Source organism: Amblyomma mixtum, chromosome 3, assembly GCF_055824585.1.
Source record: "Amblyomma mixtum isolate Tamu chromosome 3, ASM5582458v1, whole genome shotgun sequence".
NCBI lineage: Eukaryota > Metazoa > Arthropoda > Arachnida > Ixodida > Ixodidae > Amblyomma > Amblyomma mixtum.
Window position 1 is genome coordinate 89,287,151 of NC_143014.1, and position 15,349 is coordinate 89,302,499.

Below are 15,349 nucleotides of genomic sequence, written 5' to 3' on the forward strand. Positions count from 1 at the left end.
TTCACATGCAGCATGTTTTCAACAAAGCGCCCACGACTCTTGACCGACCACTGTGTCTGGATAACTCGGAAACAAAGCTTCTAGCCCGCACCACTTCTGTGAAGTCACAGTTAGAATGCACCTCCGGAATTTGGAGGAGGAGAACACAACTTTATTAAAAAAGAATGCACAGAAGTGGTGTCTTCGAAGTTCCGTGGGGAGTCCTTAGTCAGGATACCTGTGTGGTTGGCGACCAGCCATGCTCTCGAGATAAGCTCTTGCTGCTTTTCGAGGGCCGTCCTGGTCAGAGGGCCGTCCTGATCCTGGTCAGGTACCAGGAGTAGTCACCAATCCTTACCGATATTTTTAATTGCTTCAAAGCAAGCCGATAGATTCATAGCCTATGACAATTCTTTTTTTATATATGTGTATGTGTTTCTACTTCAAAACATAGTTAGCAACCCCTTCGTTTAAGAAAACCCAACGCGCATCTCTTATGTATCGAAATACTTAATTACAACGCTTCAATTTCAGGGATCACTTTACAACCAGCCCACGATGGAGCTCGTTTGAAATATCCTCGTAAAACTAACCCCACATACGCACGAATGAGCCTGTTAAATATATACAAACACCTAAATTTTGGTTGCGTGTTTTTCTCTTTGTAATGATGTAAAGCACGTTAGTATACACGGCTCGCCACGTGGTATTCACCTACGACCGCTCAACAGCCGAACGATGTGTATGACGTCAAAGGTCATTATAGGTCCCTTGGGGGATCAAAAAATTATTTCGTGTTTCTTGCTGCTTGATAACCGTTCGCACTGTGTTCCGCCATTACAGCATATTCAACGTGCAAAGCAACGACCCCTGCCAATTTCCTGCAAACCAGCGCCAGGCCCTGCGATGTTTCCTCCATGTTTGGCACCGCCTTGTGTACGCTGCCTCCATCCCGTGGCTTGTGCTGTTGTTTTTTTTCATCCTTACCATCTTCCCTCTTCGCCCGCTGGTGGCAGAGATCATTTAGTTTCACGACACTGCTGACAGACGGCGCTTCGACGAGGTCTTGCCTAGCCTGTACGGTAACTCTAGCCTTGCCTCGAAAATTTTTCCCGTGGCTCCAGTCTTGCCTGTGAGAAGGCTAGTGAAAGGGAGACAGCGTGCACAAAGCCGCATCAATGAGTGAAGGAGATGTGAGAGAGAGAATCCAGCTCAATGCTGAACGCTCGCGGCGAATGCATTGCGCTGGACGCTCGCATGAACGCTGGACTAGAGAATGCTCTGCGGTGCGCCTGAGTCGGCGCGTCTACGTGTCTTACTCCGTGCTCCTGACCTATTCGCCTAGCTGACCTCTGGCGCAAATAAATAAACACAACAGACATTCACTCCGCTGAAGACAACTGAGGCAGAAATGCCGCGTGGTGGCATTTTGCGCGATAGCATAAAGACCGTAGTATGCTGAGACTCCTGTCGTTCTAGAAAACTGCTGATGAACTCGGTGAAGTTCCGGTCCGTAATAACATGCACATGTTAACGCTTGCAAATATCACAAGCAGCGCCGAAGGAAACATTCGAGACCTTTAGTTTGAACAGTTTGTCCGCACTGTCGTAACAGGTAACAAAAGTCGGGGCGTTGAAATGTCTGGAATACGGTCGAAAATCCTGTTTCAAAGTTTTGGCTCGAGCGACACTATAGCGTTGTCTGCCTATTGTTTCTTGCACGCCGGGAGCTCCTTTTCTTCGGTCGGCTCAGTTTTTTTTCGTTCCCGCGCTGCTGCAAGTTATCCCTCATTGTAGCTTTCTTTGCTGCAAGAGTTCGTCGATTTCGAGCAGTTTGACGGTGCTATCTGTCCATAGCCAAGAATATGAACGCCTAGCGGCTAACAAAGTGTTGTGTCCCCTTATTGCTTTTGTGTGTGTGCGCCCCCGCATCCTCCTCCTAACGACCACTCGCATCCTCCTCCTAACGACCACTCGCATCCTCCTCCTAACGACCACTTGCCCCTCGTCGCACGCTGTCGCCAGATGCCCCCCCATGGTGCGCCCCCGCATCCTCCTCCTGTTTTGGGAAGCCACTCCCTCCCGTGGACGCTTCTCCGCTCCCTCCTTTCTTCGGGCGGCCAGTTCGGCTCCTGCCTCGGTCGACGCTGGTCGCACCCTCATCGGCTTTAAATAAACGAAGTCTTAAAGTACCGTGTGCGTCTTTCGCTGCATTCAACACAGCGACCGGACACGACAGTGGCGACGAGAAAGTGGATTCGACCCGCGCTACGCAACGCTATTGACAAGCCATGGCTACGCGAGGGTTTCCCAATCAGATACCAGAATTCAACGGCTCATCGTGGTCATCGTGGGTTGGACGTCTTCAGTTCTACTTTGAAGCTAACAACATCACAGACCCAGCCTTGAAGAGGGCCAACCTGCTGACGCTGTGCGGGGAGCAGACCTACGATACTGTCTGCGCCCTTATTCAGCCAAGCACACCAGCGGCAGTGTCTTACGACGACATCGTAAAAGCGCTGCAAAAGCACTACGACCCAAGGCCATCCGAGGTCTACAGCCGGGCTCGCTTCCAACGACGAGATCAACTGGGAGGAGAAACTGTGAGCGCCTACGTAGCCGCGCTCAAGAAGCTCGCTGCCGACTGCAATTTTGGAACGCTGTCGACAACAGCTACCGGGCAGGAGGGAGACGCAGCTTCTTCTGCTAACACCACCATGCTTCCCTTGGACGTGATGTTACGCGACAGATTTGTGTGCGGACTGAGTGACGAGTCACTGCAGCAGCGCCTGTTCGCTGAGAAGGACCTCACATTCAGCAAAGCTTACGACATCGCCGTTCGAGCGGAGAGCGCCGGTCACCAGCAGAGAGGGATTCGCCGGAACACCGAGCCGGTACACCAGACAATCAACCAGGTGCGCAAGCCTTCTGTTGTTGTAAAATCGGTCAAAAAGGCACAACGCTGCTGGCGGTGTGACGACCAACACAACCCCCAGGGATGTCGATTCCAGTCAGCCACGTGTAATTTTTGCCACAAGCGAGGGCATATCGAAAGAGCATGCATTACGAAACGGAGACTTGCCAAGATAAAGTCACCTTCCCAGCCTAATCACAGCGTCAACGCCTCAGAGAATACGCCGCTATCTGATCTCCATGGAACAACATCAGCAACACCATCTGTGTTGTACGACCTGAACACCATGAATCTCGGCACGCGACCGAAGATTTTTACAGAAGTAAGCGTACATCACCAGCTGATTAAGTTCGAGGTGGACTCCGGCGCAGCCTGTACTCTGATCAGTGAGGACACGTTCCGAACTTCATGGCCATCTGACGCACCCGCCCTGCAACAAGACGACACGCACCTGCGAACGTGGTCAGGACAGAATCTGCCACTATTGGGCTCTGCCAACGTGCAGGTTAACTACAACGGCCAGACCCATACGCTATCTCTGCTTGTTGTGAAGGGCACAGGATCAAGCCTTCTAGGGAGAAACTGGTTTTCTCCACTAGGCGTGATGATATGCGGCATACACCAGACGCCGAGCCAGAACATGGTTGAGCAACTGCAAGAGAAATACGAAAGAGTATTCTCGGAAGAGATTCCAGGAAACGAAGGGCCCCCGGTCACACTGGAGTTGTTGGACAACGCGCAACCCAAATTTCTGAAGGCCAGGCCGGTGCCGTTTGCTCTCCGAGCTTCAGTTGAAAAAGAGTTGGACAAACTGGAGCAGCAAGGTGTCATCGAGCCGACGCAGCATTCAGAATGGGCCACACCACTTGTCGTAGTTCGCAAGAAGAACGGAACCATACGCCTCTGCGGAGACTACCGGAGCACCGTCAATCTTGCGACTAAAGCGTCCTCTTACCCGCTACCGACACCTGAAGAAGTATTCAGTGTACTACGTGGCGCAAGAGTCTTCAGCACATTGGACCTCACCCAGGCGTATCAGCAGCTGAAGGTGAGCGAGTCAACTGCTGAATTATTGGCAATTAACTCACTGAAAGGCTTGTACAAAGTCAAGCGACTGCCTTTTGGCGTAGCTGCAGCCCCGGCCATATTTCAAAAATTCATGGAGACAGTGCTTCAGGGCAAACTCTCAGCGTACGACTACGCTCTGGTCTACCGCAATGGGAGTAAACATCAAAACGCCGATGCGCTAAGCCGTCTGCCACTAGACGCAACTGTTGACGAACCATTTCCACCAGGAGACGTTCTGATGTTCGAAGCACTGCCAGAACCTCCGCTTACAGCAGGCACAGTTGCAGCATCTACGCAGAAGTGCGCAGCTCTCCGGCTAGTTTACACAGCTGTTCAACAAGGCAACGTGCATAAACTCAAAGGGGACAACTTCGACGCTTACCGCAGGCGAGCTACAGAGTTGAGCACCCATCGCGGCTGCATCATATTTGGGTCCCGAGTTGTGATGCCGAGAGAACTACGCGCACAAGCTATGTCTCTCATCCACGCCGGACATCGGGGCATCGTTGCAATGAAAAAGTGTGCCAGAAGCTACATGTGGTGGCCTGGCATTGACAACGACATCGAAACAGTGGTGCGAGAATGCAAGCCTTGCCAGAGCAGCCGGAGCGCCCCGCCGAAAGCTCCTGTCCCAGAATGGGAAAAGCCAGACACACCATGGCACACACTGCACATTGATTTTGCAGGACCAATTGAGGGCTGCACTTTCCTTGTGGTCGTAGATGCCTACACAAAGTGGCTTGAGATAAGGCAAATGGGACAGACGACTTCGGCAGCAGTCATTGACAACCTCCGATCACTATTTGCAACGTTCGGCCTGCCGCGCAAGGTAGTGTCGGACAACGGAACACCGTTTGTGTCTGCGGAGATCCTCAAGTTTTATCGCGACAACGGGATCTCATCAGTTACATCGGCCCCCTACCACCCAGCGACAAACGGACAAGCCGAGCGCTACGTAGCCGAGCTAAAACGCGCCCTTGAAAGAGATCAGACAGGCTCGCTGCAGCGCCGCCTTGCGCGCTTTCTCTTCAAGCAGCACACGACGGTTCAGAGCACAACAGGCGAGACCCCCTCGAAAATGATGTTCGAGCGTGAAATGCGAACCCAGCTCACAGCCATCCTCCCCGAGCCAAAGGCAGAGACGTTCCGGGAAGAAAAAGCAATTCCGCGCTGCGGCACGCTTAATGAGGGGCAGCGCGTCCTCGCCCGACAGTTTCTGAAAAAGCCACGCTGGGAGGAAGCTACAATTGTCAGACGCATAGGCCTGCGCTCTTGGCTCGTCAACATACATGGCACAGTAGCACGCCGACATCTCAACCAGCTGCGTAGATTTACGACGCCGTCTGAGAGCTGTCCGCCAGCGGAGAGAACACGTGCACCATCTTCCCACATAGCCTGGCACCTCTTCCCGGAAGAAGAGACTTCGCCCAGGACAGACCTAGGAGACACAGCGAACAACAGCCAGCCTACAAGTGTTTCTCCCCCGAGCGCACAAAGCCAGCGCGCCTCCACGCGTGAGCGCCGACCCCCTGCACGATACCAGGCAACTTTCTAAGGGGGAAGGAAGTGTTGTGTCCCCTTATTGCTTTTGTGTGTGTGCGCCCCCGCATCCTCCTCCTAACGACCACTCGCATCCTCCTCCTAACGACCACTCGCATCCTCCTCCTAACGACCACTTGCCCCTCGTCGCACGCTGTCGCCAGATGCCCCCCCATGGTGCGCCCCCGCATCCTCCTCCTGTTTTGGGAAGCCACTCCCTCCCGTGGACGCTTCTCCGCTCCCTCCTTTCTTCGGGCGGCCAGTTCGGCTCCTGCATCGGTCGACGCTGGTCGCACCCTCATCGGCTTTAAATAAACGAAGTCTTAAAGTACCGTGTGCGTCTTTCGCTGCATTCAACACAGCGACCGGACACGACACAAAGCGTCTTCATCCAGCTCACTAGTGTATTCCATGATGAAATACTACGTTATGCTGCATAACTGTATGATACTGAGCAGGAGGGACACGGACGAACGCTGACTTTCAGATGATCTGTTATTTCTCAGCGCGAGGGACACAAGCGGGGAGGGCGACAAAGGACGTGAGTGCACAGGCTACAACAACCAAGCAACAACGAATGAACAACATGGGGCGCAACCCCACACAAGTCGCACAGCTCTTCACAAGGCCAGCCGCGGAAAACGTCCCCTAACAAGACACCCTGGGGAAATATAGAATATTAGAATAGGGCACCCAAACGTAAGATCCCCTATTCCGAATCGTATTGCGTAAGGAGGCCTTGCGGGATGTACTCGCGAGAGCTTTAGAATAGGAAGCAGACTGGATCTGAAATGCGCTAGCCGCTTGCACCGACATTTGGACTGAAAAGTAAATCGAAAAATTATAAATCCCGTAAATTTAATTTCGTTTATAATTTTATTTAAGTCAGCATAAGCAAAAAACAGTAAAAATAGCAAAACAACTACGTGCAATTCTTCACTTCAATACTTTCTAGCCACAGTTTTTAGCATCAGCCTTTTCAACACCCCGCGCTTCCTGACGTCGTATCCCCCATGTAAACCTTACAAAGCGTGCTCACTAAACCAAGCAGCTGTCCAAATCCAGATTCAATCTTAAAATTTGCAGCATTTTTGCGCTAAAATTTTGTGGTGCGGTCATCTCAAGAAAAAAAATACGGACTGGTGGTTATGTCACACATGGTTACGTCACACAAAGGTGGTTACGCCACACGTGGAGCGGCGGATTTGAAAAGTGATTAAAACATTAGAAATGGGGTGATTAGAAGGTCGCAACATGACCCAGTTGTCTTTAGGAGATGTAAGAATATAAAGCAAATTAATTGCTCTGAAAATAAAAGCGGGGTAATTAGTCTGCAATCGAATCCGACCCTTGGGTTTCGAGTCAACATGTGAAAGACCACACGGCATATATACATATAAACCCCCCTTTAAACAAGCCGAACGAACGTTCCTGCATGGACTAGTAGTAGCACGTCTGACTCGCAACCCAAGGGTCGGATCCGATTGCAGACTAATTACCCCCCTTTTATTTTCAGCGCAATTCATTTGTTTTATATTCTTCCATCTCCTAAAGACAACTGGGTCGTGTTGCGACCTTCTAATCACCCCTTTTCTAATGTTTTAATCACTTTTCAAATCCGCCGCTCCACGTGTGACGTAACCACCAGTCCGCATTTTTCGCTCACAACGTAGACAACTGCTACAACGATGATGCCGGATTTCCCACTGAACGGAGCCGTTATACGCTGTCGCATTAAAAAAAAAAAAGTTTCGAGCACAATTGATTTACCGCGAACTCGAGACACAGTGAGGACGCAACGACGCATTGGTGGTGAGGAGAGTGATCTCCGCTTCACCGGACTTGGCGATGTTATCCGACCGCACCCGGTTTTAAGGGGTTCGCGCTATTTCACTGGTTCTGAAAACCCCAAGGGGCGTTTGTGTTCTGCGCATGCGCCCTGGCGTCACGCTTTTCGCCTGTCTCCTTAAAGGGGCTGCGAAACACTGCCTGGGGGAATACCGGCTATACTTCAGGTGGGTTCTTTATGTCACACAGATGCTGACTTAAAAAGAATTACAGGAATCGATGCACAGGAACGGGAGTTATTCAGTGAAGAAATTTCAAAATACAAGCAAACAAAACGCTGCCCTCAACTCGATTTTGGCGGGGCTACCCACTCCTATTTCGCTCTCCCAATGACGGCACCTGGCGCAACCAATCAAAACAGCCAGCCAGAGCACGTCGCGGAAGTTTGTACTCCATGGTTGCCTGCTCTCTAACAGACTGGCAGCGTTGTTTCCATGCCAGAGCGCCCCTGGTGGTGTATTTTTATTTTACTTGCTTTGCAGGGCTTTTATCTAAGACAAACAAATTGTTTTTGTTGACCTAATATAAAACGCAGACAGGTGACAAAATGTGTCTCTATTTATTCACACAATTTGCAGTATATTTACTGTTTGTCCGGTCATCAAGCTCGCGCCAGGTGATGTCATATCCGCTGCTAAAAACCCGCCACTGTGTGGCGACACCATCAGAGCCATGAAGTTGTTTTTGGGAGGACATTAAAATATTAAAAAACGGAATGTAAGCGGTATTACCGACGCTATTAGCACCATTATAACACACTGTATGCAATCAACAGGCAAAACAGTTAACTAAGATTGTGTTTCTGGGCCCCTTTAACCAATATGATAGCCCGGTTCTAAAGCTCTCTATTGCGGCTACGCTACCCGGTCATTTCTCCCCGCCTCCTCGCCATCTGCGTGACATCTTCTGCTGCTTGTGTATTTTACCTCTTGAGAACCCCTCCCCGCCTTCTCCCTGTCACCCTGGCAATGTCTTCTAAGTTCTTCCCTCTTAATGCCTCTCGCTTCCCAAATCCCGGATGTGATCCCGCAGGCACACTCGCGTCGGCACTTTTTGTCGCCAGTAACGGCTATCGCCGTAAAAGGGCACATGGAGACGCGACCAAGATGGAGGAGGCAACGTCCCAACGTGTGTGAAGTCAGTCTTGCCGCACATCGATCAAGAACTGTTCATAAGTGAGCTGTAGAGATAGTATCAATTGCTTGTATAAGGGTACATTCATTTAAAATAATTGAAAAATAATGAGCCGTTGCCTGCACCACTTCCGCACAACAGGCTTAACTCGGTAGTAAATGTAAATGAACAAGTTATTTTTTAATAAAAATGTTTTTGCACACCCTAGGGTGAAAAAATAAAATATTATGGAGGAAGCTACTTCAAGCCGACCCCACAGCTGGGTTAGTGGGCCAGGCAAGCTCACCTGATCTCCTCTTGGGTGTAGCTGGAAGGGATGGGTTGAAGAAAAAAAGAATTTCGATGCGGGGAGTGAGTTATGGTAATTAGGTTGGGACTGGGGATAATCGCGGGATTTAGTAACTTATCCGAATAAAGTCGAGCTCTTTTTCAAGCTTCCGTAGCGGGCAAGCATTAGCTCTTCGGCTAATAGGTGATAGGTGGCCCTCGGCCTCCAAGCGCGCTTCGATACCACCGAACCATAATCAGGGTCTCTGATCCTACGAAGCAGAGTGCCCTAACAGGGGCAAGGAACTGGGGTCCCATCCGCTTAGCCAAGGTTCCCCAGCCCGCCCTTCCTCGGCCACTAGTGACCAGCGTCTTCGCTCGCCCCGAAGGTATTCCGGCTCTTACTCCAAGGTACTTGTTCACACGCAGGAACCCTTTCCCGGTGTTCAGACAAAGCGTAGAGTGTCCTTTGCCAGCATGTCCTTGGTGCGGAGACAGACCAACACTATACCACACCACATGGGGCTGTCAGAAAATCCCAGCAGTCTCTACATGCAGAATCCCACTCCGGAGCAGTGGGAGGCCGCGCTTCCCAGCTAAGACCTGGACGAACAAGTCCGGTTGTCCGACCCGGCATGCGCTGCAGTTGTGGCCGCTGGAGCCCCGTGCTATAAGGGACCCGCCCACTGGGCTCGACTTCGAACAGTCTCGAGAGCAAATAGTTTTTCACACTCATTCACTTGTGTAGCAGTCGCTTTTATGTCCTCACTTCTCTCCCACATCTACTGAGATGCAGGCGCCATTTTAGAATTGCGTCCCTAAAGCGATGACAAAAGCAGGGATGCGTCACTAATATGACGACGGGACCTTTGCTGCCTAAGGCTGGGCTTGGTCTAAGTGAGAATTTCGCCGGGCTTACTAAGCGTTACTCGACATTTACCGCTTTGACTTTTTCATGTTTTGGGGCTTAACGCCCTTCGGGTCTCACTACTAGACATATTTTAATGCGGAAGCAACACTACGCTAGGTGTGAGCGATTTCGCGGAGCCCCGGAGAGCCCCAACTGCGCATGCGCGAGGAGCGAGTGTGAGACAGTTACTGCGTAATTTCCTTTCCTCAAATACAATATTTCATTTTCTTCATTACGGCCCCTTTTTCTCTTTCTTCTTTCACTCCCACTTCCTCCCTTCCTCTACAAACGGATGACGGGTGTCCACCGAGATATGTGAGACAGTTACTGCGTAATTTCCTTTCCTCAAATACAATTTTCTTTTCCTTCATTACGGCCCCTCTTTCTCTTTATGGTGCGGTTCAGGTGTCCACCGAGATGACAGAGAATTACTGCGCCATTGCCTTTCTTCAAAAAGCGTTGCGTTCAAAGGGCAAGGCATCTCGCCGAACGGGTGGTGGCGTTCCGTGGACTCCCTGGCAGCACTACAACATGCTGTCGCGTTCCACTCCTAAAGGCGAAGCTTAAGCGTCATTAATTAGTAGTTAATGAGTATTTAGTCATTAATCGGTAATTGGTATTACTTAATAACTAGTACTTAATTATGCGTGACGTCATCCAGTGGTGACGTCACCAGTGCCACAGAGGCAGTCAAAGTGGTGCGGTAAACGCTTTCGCCTCTACGCACTGTAGACAGTCAAAGTGCTCCCTGAGATGCCGCCGCCGCTGCGATTGCCGCGCCGTTGCTTCCGCAGTTCTACTCGGGATGGCCATTGGTCAAACCACAGCCAATTTTTCCGATTATCCTAGCCAAATGAGTGTTTCCCAAAACCTAGGTTTGGTTCGCACAGCCTATAGGTTAGCGAAATTTTCCCACTTTGGATAGGTTCGCACCGTTGGAAACATGTCAGGACATGCACGAATTAACAATTTTCAGCCAGTACCGGATATGTCACCGACATCGGCGAAGTTACGGCCGTTACTTTCATCAATGTGCCTGTAATAATGAGAAACGAATTGTGATGGTCTATACAACAAGACGGACTTTCAGGATCCGATATAAGCAGAAAAAATCCGCAACCGCATAACATTTCTACAGACTGCTGTTCTCACGGTGCACAACGATATTACCTGCCGGCGCCGCAGAATCTATCTTGCGTAAGAACAAGCTAGAGACAGAGTCGAATGATAGATTTATTCATTGGCTTCAGGCGTATACGCTTGCAGCTGCATATTGCTGAAAGCACAAGCCGTGATAAACGCACCCACCTAAAAGCTAAAACGGTCATAGTTTGCCGCCGACAAAGTCCTTGAAAAAAACATCAAAACCGACGTGTTTAACGCCGCTTGCACAATCTCCTTCCGTACTCCAGCCATCCGGCTTGTGATTCACCGGTGCCAAAATTCATTTCCTCGACAAGTTGACGGCAACGCCCACTGATAGATGGCCACACTGTATATACCGAAGGGTCCAAAATGTGGCCACTTCGCACGTTCATCTTCCCGTCGGTATCAGTCGACTAAACACAGCGAAGATGGCGCGCCAGCTGCAACTCGACGACCTGAAGCAGTTGCCTCACCATTCTTCCGAGGTAACGCTGGCCATTACCATCGCCGTCCGTGGCGCGCTCCTTCTCCAGGCGGTGCACAAGTTCTTCCTCGTCTTCTATGGCATCACGGACGACAGATGGCAACAGCGCAGCGGGTGCACCTCCAGTAGGGTCTGCTGTAAGACGAAGGAGACGAGTAGCAACCTTGGCCACCGGCAGGTCAGAAAGTTTTTCATTGTCTCCCTTGTAATCATGGAGGCGAAGTGGCGGAATCGTTCCACGTGCTTCATCCAAAGGGCCGATCGTGATGCGGAGGAATGCAACAGCAGTGTAACTCCGATGTTTAAGCGCGTTTATGTCTTGTTGAACGCTTCCGATGACGTGGAAGGCGTGCGGCTTAAGTTCACAAGATGAACCAACACCAAGGCTCTTCATGAGACGGGAGGCATCAGAAGGGTCCTGGACAATATCTCCCGGCTGGACGGCGAGCTCTTGCGTGCCTTCGGTTGTGACGAGCCCAGGTGTCCCGTACTCACGTGGAGCTCCAAAAACAGAGCTGGTCGCACAGTGGCACAGGTGAATGGCAGCGCAGTGAAGAATCAGCAGCACCACGTAATCGCTTACGGCATGATGACCGCCCTGGTAGTGTTGCGCCAGCAACAGTGACTGAAGGATGCAGTCAGCGATGACGTTGCGCCTTACGAATGCTGTAGTCTTCATCAGCGGTTGACTCTCACCAGCGTAGTCATTACAGTCAGGCATCGGCTTGCCGTACTGATAGAACGGGGCAAGAAGGCTTCTTTTGTGCGAAAAATCGCAGAGCAGGCCCAGGGTCTTGGCTAAGGGTGGGACGCACTCCAGTGCGCCACCAAGTAATGGTACATCTGCTGCCGTCATACAGGGAGCGCACATCGTACCGTAGGCAATGGGGAAGACACTCCTCAGGGCCCATGCATTTAGCACGAGGGTGCAGCCGTAGGGCGACCACGGCTGTTGCGGGCAAAACATGACTCGGCGCTGCGCCATCGATGTAGGACTCACAGCAGCGTCAGCAGAATCCAACAGACCATCGATGTATCACCCAGGACCATGGACTTGAGCGTGGCGCCGGACTCCAGCTGAAAGGATCGCGCAGCAGAGTCGGAGGTTACTTTGAACGTTCCGATGACCGCCGCCGCCTTAGTACTGCGAATGGAAACGTCCTGGCGTTGAGCAGACGGCGAGGCAGGCCTTGGTTGGGTGCAGCGAGGTGAAGAAGCAAGGCTAGGCATAAGCAGCGGACCCGGCACGTTCGCTGGCGGTCACGTGCACCGAACGCAATGCGAAGGCACGCCGCGAGTTCCTTTCATCTTTCTTTTCGCTGGAATTTGTCTCAAATGGCGTACAAATGGGTTTGACGTGCTCTATTTGAGTAGCCTCCCTTTAAAAGCACTTTGTTGCTGAACCGTCGCGCTCCTGTTATGCAGTAATGATAGATACCGCCATCGGGTGGTTATAAGCTGTATTGTGCAGTATCTTTTTCGTGCTTTCCTCTAGTTTCTGCTTTCTTTTCTCACTATCTTACCACTCGTCCTCATACGCTCTTCTCAGCCGGGAAAGCTCAAACTTTTATTCGTGTATCCAAAAGGTTCAAAAACAGCCAGAGCGGCGCTATTAAAGGGACGCAATAACAAAAAGAGGCAGTATATTTTTTTTCTGGAATTCCAACAAGCGAACCCAATTTGCTGAAGTGCTGGAAAGCGAAAGTAATCTATGATTGTTTGGAAACGCATTTAAATCACTGCTAATTTATTCGAACACCTTCATTATCGCTGCCTTTTAAATATACGCTTCCTTCACATGGGTCACATGCACAGTCGGATAATCTTTAAGAGAATATACTTCACTGCCGAACGCGATCACCGGAATATTGGAACGTACAACACCCGCGGATTAATTAGTGTAAGTAAATAATTGATTATGCTCTGCTCGTCCTGCTGAATACACTGATCTCTGAGAATATTAAGTTTTTAGATCCTTCGTTATGTAATCCGTTCAGTTATTACTGCTGCTAACGTTGTTTTTATCCTAATATAGTTCATTGTGCTGTTGACCATTGCATGGTGTTGCTTCCTAGCAACTGTGCATATTCCTTGTTATTAGTACTTACCTCGTGATGGATCTGAGTGTCATATTTTTTTTATGCTGTCTGTTTCGTCATACAGTGTAACTTGATCTGTTTATTCTTTCATTTTTTTTCCCCCTGTTCTGCTTCTGTTTTATTATTGATTTTTCCTACGCCCTGCTCTGCTCTTGCCAAACAACAGGTTTTTAGACTTGCCAAACTCCCTCCTGCTGTTTTTCTTCCTTAAACGTGCCCATAATCCAATATATGTTTTTGAGAAATAAATATCGTATTGTACGGTATATGTTGCATAGTCAGCATCCTCTTGCGCGTTGTACCGCCGCGCAAAATCGCGATCGAGTTCTCGAAACAATAGAATTTTATCGCCAAGACACCATGGTGCATGAGGACGAAATTAAACACAGTGAAAGCCTGACTTACTACTCGCTTTTTTTTAACCCTATTCACAGCGAGCGCACAGTCGCGGACAGAAGTATTCACCCAAGTAGTAGTCCAGTGGGTATCCTCCCAGAAGCCATCTATGTACCTTATTGAAAGCCCTTTATCGTTAAAGGTGTTTGCGCTGTTATTTGCTTAGCCTTTAGGCAAACTTCCTTCCCTATTGTACCATATGCCAAACATGAAAGTATACTTCACAGGGCGCGAATGTCTGTATTTGTCCCACGGGTCTGGGTCCGTGGGTTGCAGCGGTTCAATCTGCCACAGCTCTACCTGCGGGCACCACGAGAGGCCGGCGCAATCGGTGCCAAGGTTGTAAATTACCCGAGCAGGCGTCGTGACCACGTGAGTACACTTTACTGCATTTGGCGATGTACACTCGGTCTACTGCGTTCGTTCGAAAATTGCATTTGCTTAAGTGCGTAGAACTAGTTTCCCAGATATTTACGCTGAGAAGAACGCTATATAGTGCAATTACACTCGACGCCATGTTTTTCTTCATTCTGCGTGCGAAACTTGGAATTGAACCACATGATTAAGCCTGCCAGGTCTTTCGCTGTGCCCGCACTTTACGGTATTATTAACGAAAGCGGGAGGCTGGAAGACTAGAAACACAAACCGACCGGTAAAACGCATTGCACGCGGCGAAGCGAAGGAAGCATCACGCGAGAGCTTTCCCGCCAGCCCGACAATTATCGAGCTGGGAAAGCAAAGAGGAAAGCAAAGCCGCATTGTCTCCGCTCGCGCCGGCGCTCACGAAAGCGTGGCGCGGCTCTCGTCCGATGGGCTGACACGCGCGGGGGAGCCTGCCGTCCAGCGCTGGGCGACGGTGTTACGTGTTTCCCGCATATAATCCTCCGGTGTTTGCCAGTTAGACATCACCTCCTCGGTGCTTGAGAGAAAGCGGGAGGGGGAAAAGGAACAAAGAGCAGTCGAAAGCGATTACGTCGGGCTCCCGAAAACCGGAAAGTCAGCCGGGCCGAGCTTGTAGCTTGTCCCAGCGGCGGCGTTATCCGGAAGACGCGATGCCGTGCGCGCACTCTCGATGCTAAACTTAGCTGGGCGCGCGCGCGCGGTGGCAGCGGCCGGCGCGAACACCGCTCCACCCGTTTATTTTTGCGTACTGCTGCTGCGGCGGTCCGCGAGCCGCCACCGCGGCGTGCTCTTGTTCGATTTCCGTCCGCCTATTAGGCGAGAGCGGGGCCGACTCTCTCCCCGCCGCTTTCTCCGGCCGCGGTAGCCTCGAGGACAGGCCCGGCGTGGTGACCCAGAAGCCCGGACTGGGGGCTCCCCCGTCGTCCCCCTCTCCGCCGCCGCCGAGCACGTGGACCCGGGGAGAACGTATAAAAGGCCACATCCGGCCGCATCACCGGACACACGCACACCTTCGCTTCTACACCTCCCAGTGGATATACCGCGACCAAAACCAGACGCCGGGTGAGTCGCCGGCGCCGGCTGCACCGCGACTGACGGGCTACCCGGAGCTCGCCCGTCAGGCCCGGTGCCGCGGGCACGCCCCCGCCCCGTACCCCCATGCT